Genomic DNA, 14,981 nt, shown 5'->3' on the forward strand with positions numbered 1-14,981 from the left:
CAAATATAGATGCCATCACATCTCTTTATGCAAGAGAGAAATAAACTCTCTTAATTGAGCCACCATCATCTTCAGTTTCAGTTACTCATAGAAAAATCTCACTTTAATTCAGTTGGTATTATAGCTTTATTTCTGGATTGTTATGAATAGAAGCTTTTAAAATCATTTCTTATTTAGACTAAATTATTTTTATTTCTACTTTGTTATGTGCCATTGCTTCCTTCTCTCAGTTCAGTTCAGTTGCTCAGTTGTGTCCGACTCTTTGCGACCCCATGAACCGCAGCATGCCAGGCCTTCCTGTCCATCACCAACTCCCGGAGTCCACCCAAACCCATGTCCATTGAGTCGATGATGCCATCCAACCATCTCATCCCCTGTCGTCCCCTTTTCCTCCTACCCTCAATCTTTCCCAGCATCAGGGTCTTTTCCAATGAATCAGCTTTTCACATCAGGTGGCCAAAGTACTGGAGTTTCAGCTTCAACATCAGTCCTTCCAATGAACACCCAGGACTGATCTCCTTTAGTATGGACTGGTTGGATCTCCTTGCAGTCCAAGGGACTCTCAGGAGTCTTCTCCAACACCACAGTTCAAAAGCATCAATTCTTCTGCACTCCTTCTCTAGTCATATTTAAAAACTGATAAGGTTAGAGGTTTATGTTGATGAATGACTATTATCTCAATGTATTTCTCTTATTATTTTCTTTATTGAGGTATAATTTATATATAGTAAAATGCACATATTGCAGTGTACTCGTTTATGATTTTTAACAAATACATACCCATGTTAACATCAAAATCATGATGGAGAACATCTCCATCGATCCAGATGCTGCTTTATATTCCTTTCTATATCCCCTCCCAGAGATAACCTTTGTTCTGTTTACTGTCACATTAGAGTTGCAGGTTATTGTATCTCACATTAATGGAACCATACAGTCTGTTCTTTTGGGTCTGCCTTCCACATACTGTTTTTGTCTTTTTTCCTTCCAGTTTTATTGACATATAATTGACATATAGCACTGTATAAGTTTGAGGCATACAGCCTAATGATTTGACTTACATATGTCATGAAATGATTGCCATATTAAGTTTGGTGAGCAGCCATCATCTCATAAACACAAAATTAAAGAAATAGAAATACACTTTTCCTTGTGAGAACTCTTATGATTTGTTCTCTTTGCAGCTTTCGTATGTAACATATGATATTGTTAATTATACTAATCATGTTGTACATTACATCCCTAGAATTTATTTATCTTATAACTGGAAGTTTGTACCTTTTGACTGCCTTCATTCAATTCCACATACTGTTTTTGAGATTAATCCATGTTCTCATGTGTATCATCAGTTGATTCCTTTTCATTGCTAAATAGTTATCCATTACATGAGTTTTCACAGTTCATTAATTCTCTTGTTGATGGACATTTGGGATGTTTCTAGTTAGGGGCTATTATGAATCAAGGTACTGATAAACACGCAGGTACAACACTTTTTGTGCATATATGCTTTTTCTTCTTTGGGGAATAAACATAGGAGTGGAATTGCTTGTTCATAGAATAGATGTATGGTTAACTTTATTAGAAAATTCCAGAGTTTTCCAAATTATTTGTAAAGAGGCTGAAGTTGAACAGTTCTATGAAGACCTACAAGACCTTCTAGAACTAACACCAAAAAGAGATGTCCTTTTCATCATAGGGGATTGGAATGCCAAAGTAGGAAGTTAAGAGATACCTGGAGTAATTGGCAACTTTGGCTTTGGAGTACAAAATGAAGCAGGGCAAAGGCTAACAGAGTTTTGTGAAGAGAATGCATTGGTCATAGCAAACACCCTCTTCCAACAACACAAGAGATGACTCTACACATGGACATCATCAGATGGTCAATAGCAAAATCAGATTGATTATATTCTTTGTAGCCAAAGATGGAGAAGCTCTATACAGTCAGCAAAAACAAGACCAGGAGCTGACTGTGGCTCAGATCATGAACTCCTTATTGCCAAATTCAGACTCAAATTGAAGAAAGTAGGGAAAACCACTAGACCATTCAGGTATGGCCTAAATCAAATCCTTTACAATTGTACAGTGAAAGTGACAAATACGTTTAAGGGACTAGATCTGATAGAGTGCCTGAAGACCTATGGATGGAGGTTCATAACATTGTACAGGAGGCCATGATCAAGACCATCTGCAAGAAAAAGAAATGCAAAAAGGCAAAATGGTTATCCGAGGAGGGCTTATAAATAGCTGAGAAAAGAAGGGTAACGAAAGGCAAAGGAGAAAAAGAAAGATCTACCTATTTAAATGAAGAGTTCCAAAGAACATCAAGGAGAGATAAGAAAGCCTTCCTCAGTGATCAGTGCAAAGAAATAGAGGAAAACAATAGAATGGGAAAGACTAGAGATCTCTTCAGAAAAATTAGAGATACCAAGGGAATATTTCATGCAAAGATGGGCACCATAAAGGACAGAAATGGTATGAACCTAACAGAAGAAGAAGATATTCAGAAGAGGTGGCAAGAATACACAGAAGAACTGTACAAAAAAGGTCTTCATGACCCAGATAACTACAATGGTGTGATCACTCACCTAGAGCAGGATATCCTGGAGTGTGAAGTCAAGTGGGCCTTAGGAAGCATCACTATGAACAAAGCTAGTGGAGGTGATGGAATACAAGTTGAACTATTTCAAATCCTGAAAGATGATGCTGTGAAAGTGCTGTACTCAATATGCCAGCAAATTTGGAAAACTCAGCAGTGGCCACAGGACTGGAAAAGGTCAGTTCATTCCAATCCCAAAGAAAGGAAATGCCAAAGAATTTTCAAACTACCGCACAACTGTATTCATTTCACACACTAGCAAAGTAATGCTGAAAATTCTCCAAGCTAGGCTTCAACAGTACGTGAACTGAGAACTTCCAGATGTTCCAGCTAGATTTAGAAAAGGCAGAGGAACCAGAGATCAAATTGCCAACATCCACTGGAACATAGAAAAAGCAAGAGAATTCCAGAAAAATATCTGCTTCATTGACTACGCCAATGCCTTTGACTGTGTGGATCACAACAAACTGTTAAAATTCTTAGAAAGATGGGAATACCAGACCACCTTACCTGTCTCCTGAGAAATCTATATGCAGGTCAGGAAGCATGGAACGATGGACTGGTTCCAGATTGGGAAAAGAGTATATAAAGGCTATATATTGTCATTCTGCTTACTTAACTTATATGCAGAGTACATCATGTGAAATGCCAGGTTGGATGAAGCACAAGCTGAAATCAAGATTACCAGGAGAAATATCAATAACCTCAGATACACAGATGACACCACCCTTATGGCAGAAAGTGAAGAAGAACTAAAGAGCCTCTAGATGAAAGTGAAAGAGGAGAGTGAAAAAGCTGGCTTAAAACTCAACATTCAAAAAACCAAGATTATGGAATTCGGTCCCATTGCTTCATGGCAAATAGATGGGAAAACAGTGGGAACAGTGATAGATTTTATTTTCTTGGGCTCCAAAATCACTGCAGACGGTGACTGTGGCCATGAAATTAAAAGACGCTTGCTCCTTGGAAGAAAAGCTATGACCAACCTAGACAGCATATTAAAAAGCAGAGACATTTCTTTGCTGACAAAGGTCTGTCTAGTCAAAGCTATGGTTTTTCCAGTAGTCGTGTATGGATGTGAGAGTTGGCTCATAAAGAAAGCTGAGCACCAAAAAATTGATGCTTTTGAACTATGGTGTTGGAGAAAACTCTTGAGAGTCCCTTGGATTGCAAGGAGATGAAAGCAATCAATCCTAAAGGAAATCAGTCCTGAATATTCATTGGAAGGACTGATGCTAAAGCTGGAACTCCAGTAATTTGGCCACCTGATGCAAAGAAGTGACTCACTTGAAAAGATCCTGATGCTGGGAAAGATCCTGAAGGCAGGAGGAGAAGGACGACAGAGGCTGAGATGGTTGGATGGCATCACTGACTCAATGGATACGAGACTGAGCAAACTCCAGGAGTTGATGATGGACAGGGAGGCCTGGCGTGCTGCAGTCCATGGGGTCTCAAAGAGTCAGACACGACTGAGCGACTGAACTGAACTGATGCTCCTACTAGCAGTAAATGGTGGTTCCGCTTGATCCATATCCTCCCTCCTCAGGACCTGGTGAAGATTGCCAGTTCTAACAGGTATGAAGTGGTCTCTCGCTGAGGTTTTAATTTGCGTTTCCCTGTAACTAATGATATTGAGTGCATTTTCCTGTACTATTGCTCATATGTGTATCTTCTTTTGTGAGTCAACTTTCTAATTCTTTTGCTCATTTTAAATCAAGAGACTTATCTTTTTATTCGTTCCTAAGTCTGTGGCTTGCTTTTTTTCACTTTTTAACCTGTGGTTGCAAAGATTTTTCTTCTATTTTTTCTCCCTAAGCTTTATAATTTTAGCTTTTACATTGAAGTCTGAGGTTTATTAAATTTGGGGATGCAGTGTGAGATAGGGAACAAGGTTTGATTTTCTCTAATGTTTATCCAATACCAGTACCATTTGTTGAAAATACATTTATTTTCACATTGATTTGCATTGGTGCTTTATCAAAAATTAATTGACAGTATATCAGATCAGATCAGTCGCTCAGTCATGTCTGACTCTTTGCGACCCCATGAATTGCAGCACCCTGTCCATCACCTCCTCCCAGAGTTGACTCAGACTCACGTCCATCGAGTCAGTGATGCCATCCAGCCATCTCATCCTCTGTTGTCCCCTTCTCCTCTTGCCCCCAATCCCTCCCAGCATCAGAATCTTTTCCAATGAGTCAACTCTTCACATGAGGTGGCCAAAGACTAGAGTTTCAGCTTTAGCATCATTCCTTCCAAAGAAATCCCAGGGCTGATATCCTTCAGAATGGACTGGCTGGATCTCCTTGCAGTCCAAGGGACTCTCAAGAGTCTTCTCCAACACCACAATTCAAAAGCATCAATTCTTCAGCGCTCAGCTTCTTCAAAGTCCAACTCTCACATCCATACATGACCACAGGAAAAACCATAGCCTTGACTAGACAAACCTTTGTTGGCAAAGTAATGTCTCTGCTTTTGAATATGCTATCTAGGTTGGTCATAACTTTCCTTCTAAGGAGTAAGCGTCTTTTAATTTCATGGCTGCAGTCACCATCTGTAGTGATTTCGGAGCCCAGAAAAATAAAGTCTGACACTGTTTCCACTGTTTCCCCATCTATTTCCCATGAAGTGATGGGACTGGATGCCATGATCTTCGTTTTCTGAATGTTGAGCTATAAGCCAACTTTTTAACTCTCCACTTTCACTTTCATCAAGAGGCTTTTTAGTTCCTCTTCACTTTCTGCCATAAGGGTGGTGTCATCTGCATATCTGAGGTTATTGATATTTCTCCTGGCAATCTTGATTCCAGCTTGTGTTTCTTCCAGCCCAGCGTTTCTCATGATGTACTCTGCATATAAGTTAAATAAACAGGGTGACAATATACAGCCTTGACGTACTCCTTTTCCTGTTTGGAACCAGTCTGTTGTTCCATGTCCAGTTCTAACTGTTGCTTCCTGACCTGCATACAAATTTCTCAAGAGGCAGATCAGGTGGTCTGGTATTCCCATCTCTTTCAGAATTTTCCACAGTTTATTGTGATCCACACAGTCAAAGGCTTTGGCATAGTCAATAAAGCAGAAATAGATGCTTCTCTGGAACTCTCTTGCTTTTTCCATGCTCCAGCGGATGTTGGCAATTTGATCTGTGGTTCCTCTGCCTTTTCTAAAACCAGCTTGAACATCAGGAAGTTCACGGTTCACATATTGCTGAAGCCTGGCTTGGAGAATTTTGAGCATTACTAGCGTGTGAGATGAGTGCAGTTGTGCGGTAGTTTGAGCATTCTTTGGCATTGCCTTTCTTTGAGAATGGAATGAAAACTGACCTTTTCCAGTCCTGTGGCCACTGCTGAGTTTTCCAAATTTGCTGGCATGTTGAGTGCAGCACTTTCACAGCATCATCTTTCAGGATATATGTGCACCTATTTTGGGACTCTGTTCAATTCCTTATCTATTTGTATATTTTTATGCTAACTTCACAGTGTCCTAGTTACTATAGCTTTGTAGTTAGTCTTGAAATTTGATAGTGTGATATTTCCAAATTTGAAAAAATTTCATGTTTTTCAAGCCTGAGCTTTTGTTGTACAAATTGAAAAGTTGATTCTAAAATATATGTGGAAAAGCAAAGGGCCTAGGATAAGCAAAATAAAGAACTACAGGATAGTCAAGACTTAATATATAGGTATAGTAATCAAGACAATGTGGTATTGGCATAAGGGCAGACATATAGATCAAGGGAATATAATCAAGAGTTAAGAAATAGATCCACATTTATATGGCCAGTTTATTTTAACAAAGGTGCAAAGATAACTCACCTGGAGATAGGATAGTTTTATTTTTACAAATGATGCTGGAACAATGGGACATTCCTATACAAAATAAATAAAAAATAAAGCGCCTCAATCCTTACCTTGAAGTATATAGAAAAATTAACTCAAAATGGATTATAGAACTAAATGTAAGAAACTTGGAAGAAGAATCTCTGTGACCCTTGAGTAGGCAAAGATTCTTTATATAGGGTGGGAAAAGCATGAACCATTTAGGAAAAAAAAAAAAGATTGGGTTTCATCAAAATGAAAATCTTCTATTCTTTCAAAGACACTGTTAAGAAAATGAAAATAAAAGCCACAGACTAGAATAAAGAAGCAACAATGTATAGTCAAAGACTTGCGAATGTTCACAGCATCTTTATTCATAATAGCTCAAATCCGGAAACAACTCAAATGTCTGTCAACAGATAAACGATAGTCACTAAAATACAACTTGGCAATAAAAGAGAATAAAGGGCTGTTATATACAGGAACATGAATGAAATTCAAAAACATTATGTTGACTGAATGAAGTCAGACCTGGAAGAGTGCAGTATTCTGATTCCACTTATGTGAAGACCAAACAAGCAAAACAGGTAACCTGCAGTTGCCTGTGATGGATTTGAAGAGGGCACACAGACACTCTCTGGGGTTTTGACATGTTCTATACCTCTTTTTAAGATTACTTATTTACTTAATATTTTTTTGGCTGCACTGGGTCTTCATTGCTGCAAGCAGGCTTTCTTTAGTTGTGGTGAGGGCTTCCCTGGTGGCTCAGAGGGTAAAGTGTCTGCCTGCAATGCAGGAGACCTGGGTTCAATCCCTGGGCCAGGAAGATCTCCTGGAGAAGGAAATGACAACCCACTCCAGTACTCTTGCCTGGAAAATCCCATGGACAAGAGAAGCCTGGTAGACTACAGCCCATGGTATTGCGAAGAGTCGGACACGACTGAGCGACTTCACTCACTTCTCTTGTTGCAGAGCTTGGGCTCTAGGCACGCTGGCTTCATTAGTTTCAGCTCTAGGGCTCTAGATCACAGGCTTAGTAGTTGTGGCGCATGGGCTTAGTTGCCTTATGGTATGTGGAATCTTCCAAGACCAGGGATCAAACCTGTGTACCCATTGGCAGGCAAATGCTTAACCACTGGACCATCAGTGAACTCCAAAATGTTCTATATCTTGATTGAGATGGTTGTTACAGGGTCCCATATATTCATTAAAACATTAAATCATGCATTTAAGATCTGTGTATTTCACTTTATGAAACTTTTGCCTCCAGCTTTTAACAAAAATAGGCCTATGTGGCATTCTAATTAGCCCCAATATCCATTCTCTTCTCCTTTCGTAACAGTAGATGTCTTATGCAATGACCTGATGCCTTAGGTAATTCTCATAAGGTACCTGAAAATTTTTAACAAGTTGCTCTGTAGGGGAAAAAAGTCCTGATCTGTAACATTTGCACATTTCTGTGATAGAAATACTTCCATCCAGGCTTATTTCAAACTATTCAGTTCAGTTCAGTTCAGTCTCTCAGTCGTGTCCAACTCTTTGTGACCCCATGAATTGCAGCACACCAGGCCTCCCTGTCCATCATGGACTCCTGGAGTTTACCCAAACTCATGTCCATTGAGTCGGTGATGCCATCCAGCCATCTCATCCTCTGTCGTCCCCTTCTCCTCCTGCTCCCAATCCTTCCCAGCATCAGGGTCTTTTCCAATGAGTCAACTCTTTGCATGAGATGGCCAAAGTATTGGAGTTTCAGCTTCAACATCAGTCCTTCCAATGAATACCCAGGACTGATCTCCTTTAGTATGGACTGGTTGGATTTCCTTGCAGTCCAAGGGACTCTCAAGAGTCTTCTCCAACATCACAGTTCAAAAGCATCAATTCTTCGGTGCTCAGCCTTCTTCACAGTCCAACTCTCACATCCATACATGACCACAGGAAAAACCATAGCCTTGACTAGATGAACCTTTGTTGGCAAAGTAATGTCTCTGCTTTTTTAATATGCTATCTAGGTTCGTCATAACTTTCCTTCCAAGGAGTAAGCATCTTTTAATTTCATGGCTTCAATCACCATCTGCAGTGATTTTGGAACCCCCCAAAATAAAGTCTGACACTGTTTCCACTGTTTCCCCATCTATTTCCCATGAAGTGATGGGACCAGATGCCATGATCTTAGTTTTCTGAATGTTGAGCTTTAAGCCAACTTTTTCACTCTCCTCTTTCACTTTCATCAAGAAGCTTTTTAGTTCCTCTTCACTTTCTGCCATAAGGGTGGTGTCATCTGCATATCTGAGGTTATTGATATTTCTTCTGGCAATCTCGATTCCGGCTTGTGCTTCTTCCAGCCCAGCGATTCTCATGATGTACTCTGCATATAAGTTAAGTAACATGACATTATTGAGTCTGGAGTTGGGAAGAGATGTGCACCATTATACAGAATTTCTACCATACAGCTACAGTAGACATAACCCCAAGAGCACAGGTAAATACAGTAAAATAATGCAAAAGTGATGGCTTTTGATTATTTATTACCTTTGTTTTTAATGTAATTTCTTTAACTGTAGGCCTTATACTTCAATTTTCAACAATAATAGTAATTTTAAACAACTAGCTCACAAAATTGCTGCAAATTAACTACTGGCTCTCGTGAACTGGTACAAGCCAGCTCCAGCACCCACTGGATCATTTCTCTAGAAGCAAATTCTGAGACAGGGATTCATGTTCAAACACTTAAGAGGGATATTTTCAGGGGAAACCTGTATGAGTGTGAAGGAAGCAGGATAGGTAAGGGGAAAAAGTTTAGTAAGAAAGTGATGATAGGTGAAGTCTATGCTTAGCATAATTCTGGGATCTGTGTTATACTAGAGAGTTCTTCCAGTCTTAAGGCACAGGAGCTGGGCTTTTGTGCCCTAGGACCACTAAATCACTGGGCACACTGGAAGCCAGGATGACTGGAAGGATCAGAAGTAGGAATGCAACTCCTTGTCACCTCCTGTAATGAGACTCCATGTTCCCAAAGGTAAACCTCCTGAGAATGATGCAAGTGTGAGTTCTTAGTAGCTGTAACCAGAGCAGTTTGGGGATGGGTACACCAAACTGGTAAAATGGATCCTGAGTGATCTGGGTGGTCACCCACTTAAAAATTACCTTTGTCAGCTTCCCTTGAAGCCTAGGGGGACCATGTATCTAATTTATGTTTCATTAGCAATGGCAACCCACTCCAGTGCTCTTGCCTGGAAAATCCCATGGATGGAGGAGCCTGGTGGGCTGCAGTCCATGGGGTTGCTAAAAGTCGGACACGAATGAGCGACTTCACTTTCACTTTTCACTTTCATGCATTGGAGAAGGAAATGGCAACCCACTCCAGTGTTCTTGCCTGGAGAATCCCAGGGACGGGGGAGCCTGGTGGGCTGCTGTCTATGGGGTCGCACAGAGTCGAACATGACTGAAGCGACTTAGCAGCAGCAGCAGCAGCAGATGTAAATAGAAGTAATGTGTGCTGTTGGAGGGATGTGCCTTTCAAAGGGACATGTGCAGGGAGCCAGCGGGAGGCACTCCGCCAATGGCAAAGGTCATGAGGAAGGAGGCTCGACATACGCAAAGGCGGGATCGAGCCTCAGGAGTCCCCCTGGAAATTCTCGAGCATCTACCCCCATAACCAGAGCCTGCCTACTTTACTACTTTTGCTCTCACCTACACCTCTGACTTTACAGGGGACTGTCCCCCACCGCCTCTTTTGGAGAAGGAGTTAACTTAGAGCTCCAGTTAATAATAATTCCTGGGCGTGATAGGAGTGTTTCAACCTACAAACTCCTCTGAAGGTTCTCCAGCCTGCCTGACAGGCCTGCCCGGCCACATGTGATTGCTCACAGCCTCCCAACCGTGAGAGGCATGAGATGCTTTAAACCTTCTAAAAACAGGTTCTTTAGAGAAGTTAAAAAACTATTAGTATAAATATAGTGGGCTGATTAGAAATTGTATTGGTGAAGGGTTTTTCATTTGTTGAGCCAATGTTTACTGCTAAGTTTCCACATCCCCTGCCCTTATACACGTTAATGAATATATAGAAGAAATAAGTATTAAACTTTGATATTAATTACTTTGGACCTTAGGCTAAGTAAATTCTTTCTTTAACTAAAACCCACTACACCCTCACCCTATAGGAATGTAACTTTATTTGGGTGGCGTCTGTTTCAAAAATAATCACCCATGGAGAAATAAGTGTTCTGGTTGACTGACCGCTGTCACAAGGAGAGGGTCATAAATTGTCAGCAGGCCCCCCTGGCCAGAAGATGATGTAACACCACTAAGACCTCTGTATACATTTGTATGAAGCACCTGACTTTAATAAAAGTCAGGACTGCTGTCCCCACGTGACTTTTGTATAACATCTCAGTGTATAAAAACAGACTCTGGAAAATAAAGAATTGGGATCAGTTCCTCGAAATACTGGTCTCCCCATGTCTCTCTCTCTCTCAAACTCTGGCTGAGTCTCCATCTGGAGCGCGGAGCCAGCCATGCTTACTAATTATGCCTGGGCTTCTAAGATCCAACCGGGGAGGCCTCAGTGTCTCCTCTCCTTTGGGAGAACGGAAGGATGTCTGCGGCCTACGTAAGTGGTGCAAGCTTCTTGTCTTGAAGTTTTATTGGTTTCCCGTGTAAACCAAGCTACTCAGCTTCTTTTCTCCACTGAATGTTCCTGCTGAGCTATCCTCATTCTATTACTCTTTATACCTCTAATTAATACTTAATTAAAGCCAGTGTATTCGCTGACGCCGTCCCCGCTTCGAATACCCTGGATCAGCCGGGGTGGACCTCGGCAGACATGAGCAGACTTTCTTGGCTCTTTCCCCTTCCCAAAGTGGAAGGTGAGGAAGATGGAGGTGCCATCTTGGATGCAGGTGTATGCCCATTTTAAGGGTGGCAGAAACTGACCTGGGTTGCCTATAGGTGGACGGGTATGAGAGAAGTAAACTTTGTTATTTTTGCCACTGTATCTTCAGATATCTCTGTTACCACATTTTAGCCTGTACCTTAACAAATAAAGTGAGCAAAGAAGAAATAACAGATATCTAAAATCATGACTGTGTAAACAATTTATAATTTTTAGTTTTTTTTTTTTTTTAAGCAAGACAGGACTACCCAAAACAGAATGAGAGAATGTTCATGAAGAGCAAAGAGAACATGTTCATTACAGAAAAAATATAATTATTTGTACATAACCTGGTTGTCAGTATAGAAACCCATCAAAATCTACAAACTTTCCAAACTGATAAAGTAATTTGATAGCATTATTAAATAAAAGAATAACATAAAATTGCATTTCTGAAAGATGTGCATGACTTTATGGGAACATTTATGAAATTTTATTGAAAGATGTGAAGGAAGATCTAAATAGGAGAGATACCCCAAGTTCATGAATAGGAAAGGGTAATACCATGAATATGGCAGTTCTCCCCAAAATGGTCTTTAGATTTAATGCAATTCAAATAGAATGTTCAACAGTTTAAATAACTGTCAAACTAATTTTAAAACATGTATGGAGTACCAAGAGTAGCCAAAACCCTAATGAAGAAGTTGAGGTAGGAGAATGCATTCTCTCATATGTTGATGCGCAAAAGCTCTGGTGGTCAAGAAACCATAGTACTGGCACAGACATAGGTAAATTGAACGATGGAAAGACTGGAGAGGCCAGAAACAGACTCAGTATCTATGGACACGTATATATATATAAAAGAGGTGGCACTGTTGATGAATGGGGGCATAGTAGGCCACTCAGTACATAGTGTTAGGAGACATGGTCAAGTAGAAAAAAAAGAAACTGAATTCCTGTCTCATGCTATGTATTTAATAACTACATGGATGAAAGAGTAAACATGAGAAACAGAAGTTTAAAACTTTGAGAAGAAAATATAGGACAGTACCTTTAAAACCCCAGGGTGTGGAAGGCTTTTAAAAATAAGACCCCAGAAGCATAGATGATAAAGAAAAAGATGGTTACTTCTGACTGCATTATAGTTAAATAACTTTTGTTCATCAAAACATGTAATCAAGTGAAAAGACAAATCATGATTATGAATGATAATTGAAATACCCATTACTAACAAAGGATTCAGTTCAATCATTCAGTTGTGTCTGACTCTTTGAGACCCCATGGAGTGCAGCACGCCAGACTTCCCTTTCCATCACCATCTCCTGGAGCTTGCTCAAACTCATGTCCATCGAGTCAGTGATGCCATCCAACCATGTCATCCTCTGTTGTCCTTTTCTCCTTCTGCCTTCAATCTTTACCAGCATCAGGGTCTTTTCCAATGAGTCAGTTCTTCGCATCAGGTGGCTGAAGTATTGGAGCTTCATCTTCAGCATCAGTCCTTCCAATGAATATTCAGGACTTATTTCCTTTAGGATGGACTGGTTGGATCTCCTTGCAGTGCAAGGGACTCTCAAGAGTCTTCTCCAACACCAACACTCCAACAAAAGATTAGGACGCATATAAAAAAACTAAACAGAAAGTACTTTAAAATCAGCTCAAATGTAAAACTGAGTAGATATTATGAGCAAACATTTTATAGAAAGAAGGCACAGATGACAAGTAAGGATATGAAAATACACTGAACTTCAGAAGTCTATCTTTCACTTCTAATGGATCTTTTGAAACTATGCATAATTTTGTAAATCATTGAAAAATATTGGTTCACTTTGTTATATAGAATTCCCAAATGTTGACACATTTCATTACATAATAAAAAATCACACTCACTCATGTTACCACTACCGTTGTCAGAAAAGTATTTAACTATTGGAAAGGTGTTGAACTCATGAGAGCAAATATAAATTTTCTGAAACTTTTCACCTCTAAGCTCAAATCTTATCATTGGCAACAAATACTGTCACTTGTTTTCTTAAAAGTTGCACACTCTTTAAAAAAACTTTATTCTTGATCATATGTCTGCCAAATATGCAAGTCTAAATTACCACAATTTATTAGTCACTCTTTTAAGTAAAACTGATATCCCATGATAAAAGCTGATAAGTCAGCTTAACAGATGTACAGTTTGCTTGAGTGAACATCCTACTTTTTTTTTTCCAGAGCTTTATTGATGGGTAATTTACATAAAATGCAATTCATATATTTTAAGTGAACAATTAAATGTGTTTTGATATATATAAAAACTCTGAAACAGTCTCCACCATTCAGATAATGGGAATAATCCATTATTTTTAAACATTTCATCTTGGACCTATTTGCTGTTTGGTGTATTTCTGCTCTTTGGATTTTTTTTTTATTATTTTTTTTCAGGTTTCTGAAAACTTTTATTGAGGCATAATTTACATATCATAAAATTCACTCACTTTTAGTGTACAATTCAATGATTTTTATTTTTTTCCATTTATTTATTTATTTTATTTTTTAACTTTACAATATTGTATTGATTTTGCCATATATCAACATGAATCTGCACAGGTATACACGTGTTCCCCATCCTGAACCCTCCTCCCTCCGCCCTCCCCGTACCATCCCTCTGGGTCGTCCCAGTGCACCAGCCCCAAGCATCCAGTATCATGCATCAAACCTGGACTGGCGACTCGTTTCATATATGATATTATACATGTTTCAATGCCATTCTCCCAAATCATCCCACCCTCTCCCTCTCCCAAAGAGTCCAAAAGACTTTTTATACAGCAGAAGTGCTTTGTGCATAATTGTCATTTCATCACCCCGAATCTTAAATAAATGTGGACCAAAAGGTCACTACTTAATAAAATTAGTCATTTTTACTTCCCCATCAAGGAAATTTGAAAAGTGAATCTGATTGATTGATTTCAGGAGTGGGATGTCACCCTTAACATTATGTTGCAATATGTAAAACTCTTACCTTGCTGAGGACTCATTCTGTGTCTTTCTCGCCCTGGCTAGCTTTGGAAAAGCAAGCTGCCATGAGTCCCACAACAGCAGAAAACAAATTCAGGCAACAACTGACTGAGCTTGGAGGAAACTCTTCTCCAGTCGAGTCTCCCGGTGGATGAGAACCTGGCCCTGGCTGACACCTTGACTGCAGCCTTACAGAAGACCCAGGTAAACTGTGCCTGGACTCCTGGCCCACAGGAACTGTAAGATAGTAAATGTGTAGTAAATGTGTTTTAAGCCACTGAATTTGTATTTGTTATAGAACAGAGAAAACTAATACAGAGGCCATTCCAGTATTTGATCAATCCTCTAACTTCTATATAATGAAGTTTATGACTGTTCCAGTGATCCTTTAACCATGTACCTACTTGGCACCTTCCTGATCAAAAAGCAGGCCCCTGTATGTCAGGTGATGTTACTCAGGATTCCATGATGGCAAGTTACATGTTTCTTGAGTCCACTGAGAGTGGTGTCAGCAAAGGCATTATCAGCAGGCAATGCTGGCTATATAAAGAATGTACATGTGTATACGTAACTACTCAATGAGGTTCTAGTGCCACAGCTGTCTCTTTTCAGCTGGCACTAAGATTTTGAGCCCATCTGTGAACCAGGCCCGGGTTTTTTCTTCTTTCATCAATTGGTCATAGGATCCTGCGTATCAGGCT

The sequence above is a fragment of the Bos javanicus genome, chromosome 22 (assembly GCF_032452875.1).
Source record: "Bos javanicus breed banteng chromosome 22, ARS-OSU_banteng_1.0, whole genome shotgun sequence".
NCBI classification, from domain to species: Eukaryota; Metazoa; Chordata; class Mammalia; order Artiodactyla; family Bovidae; genus Bos; species Bos javanicus.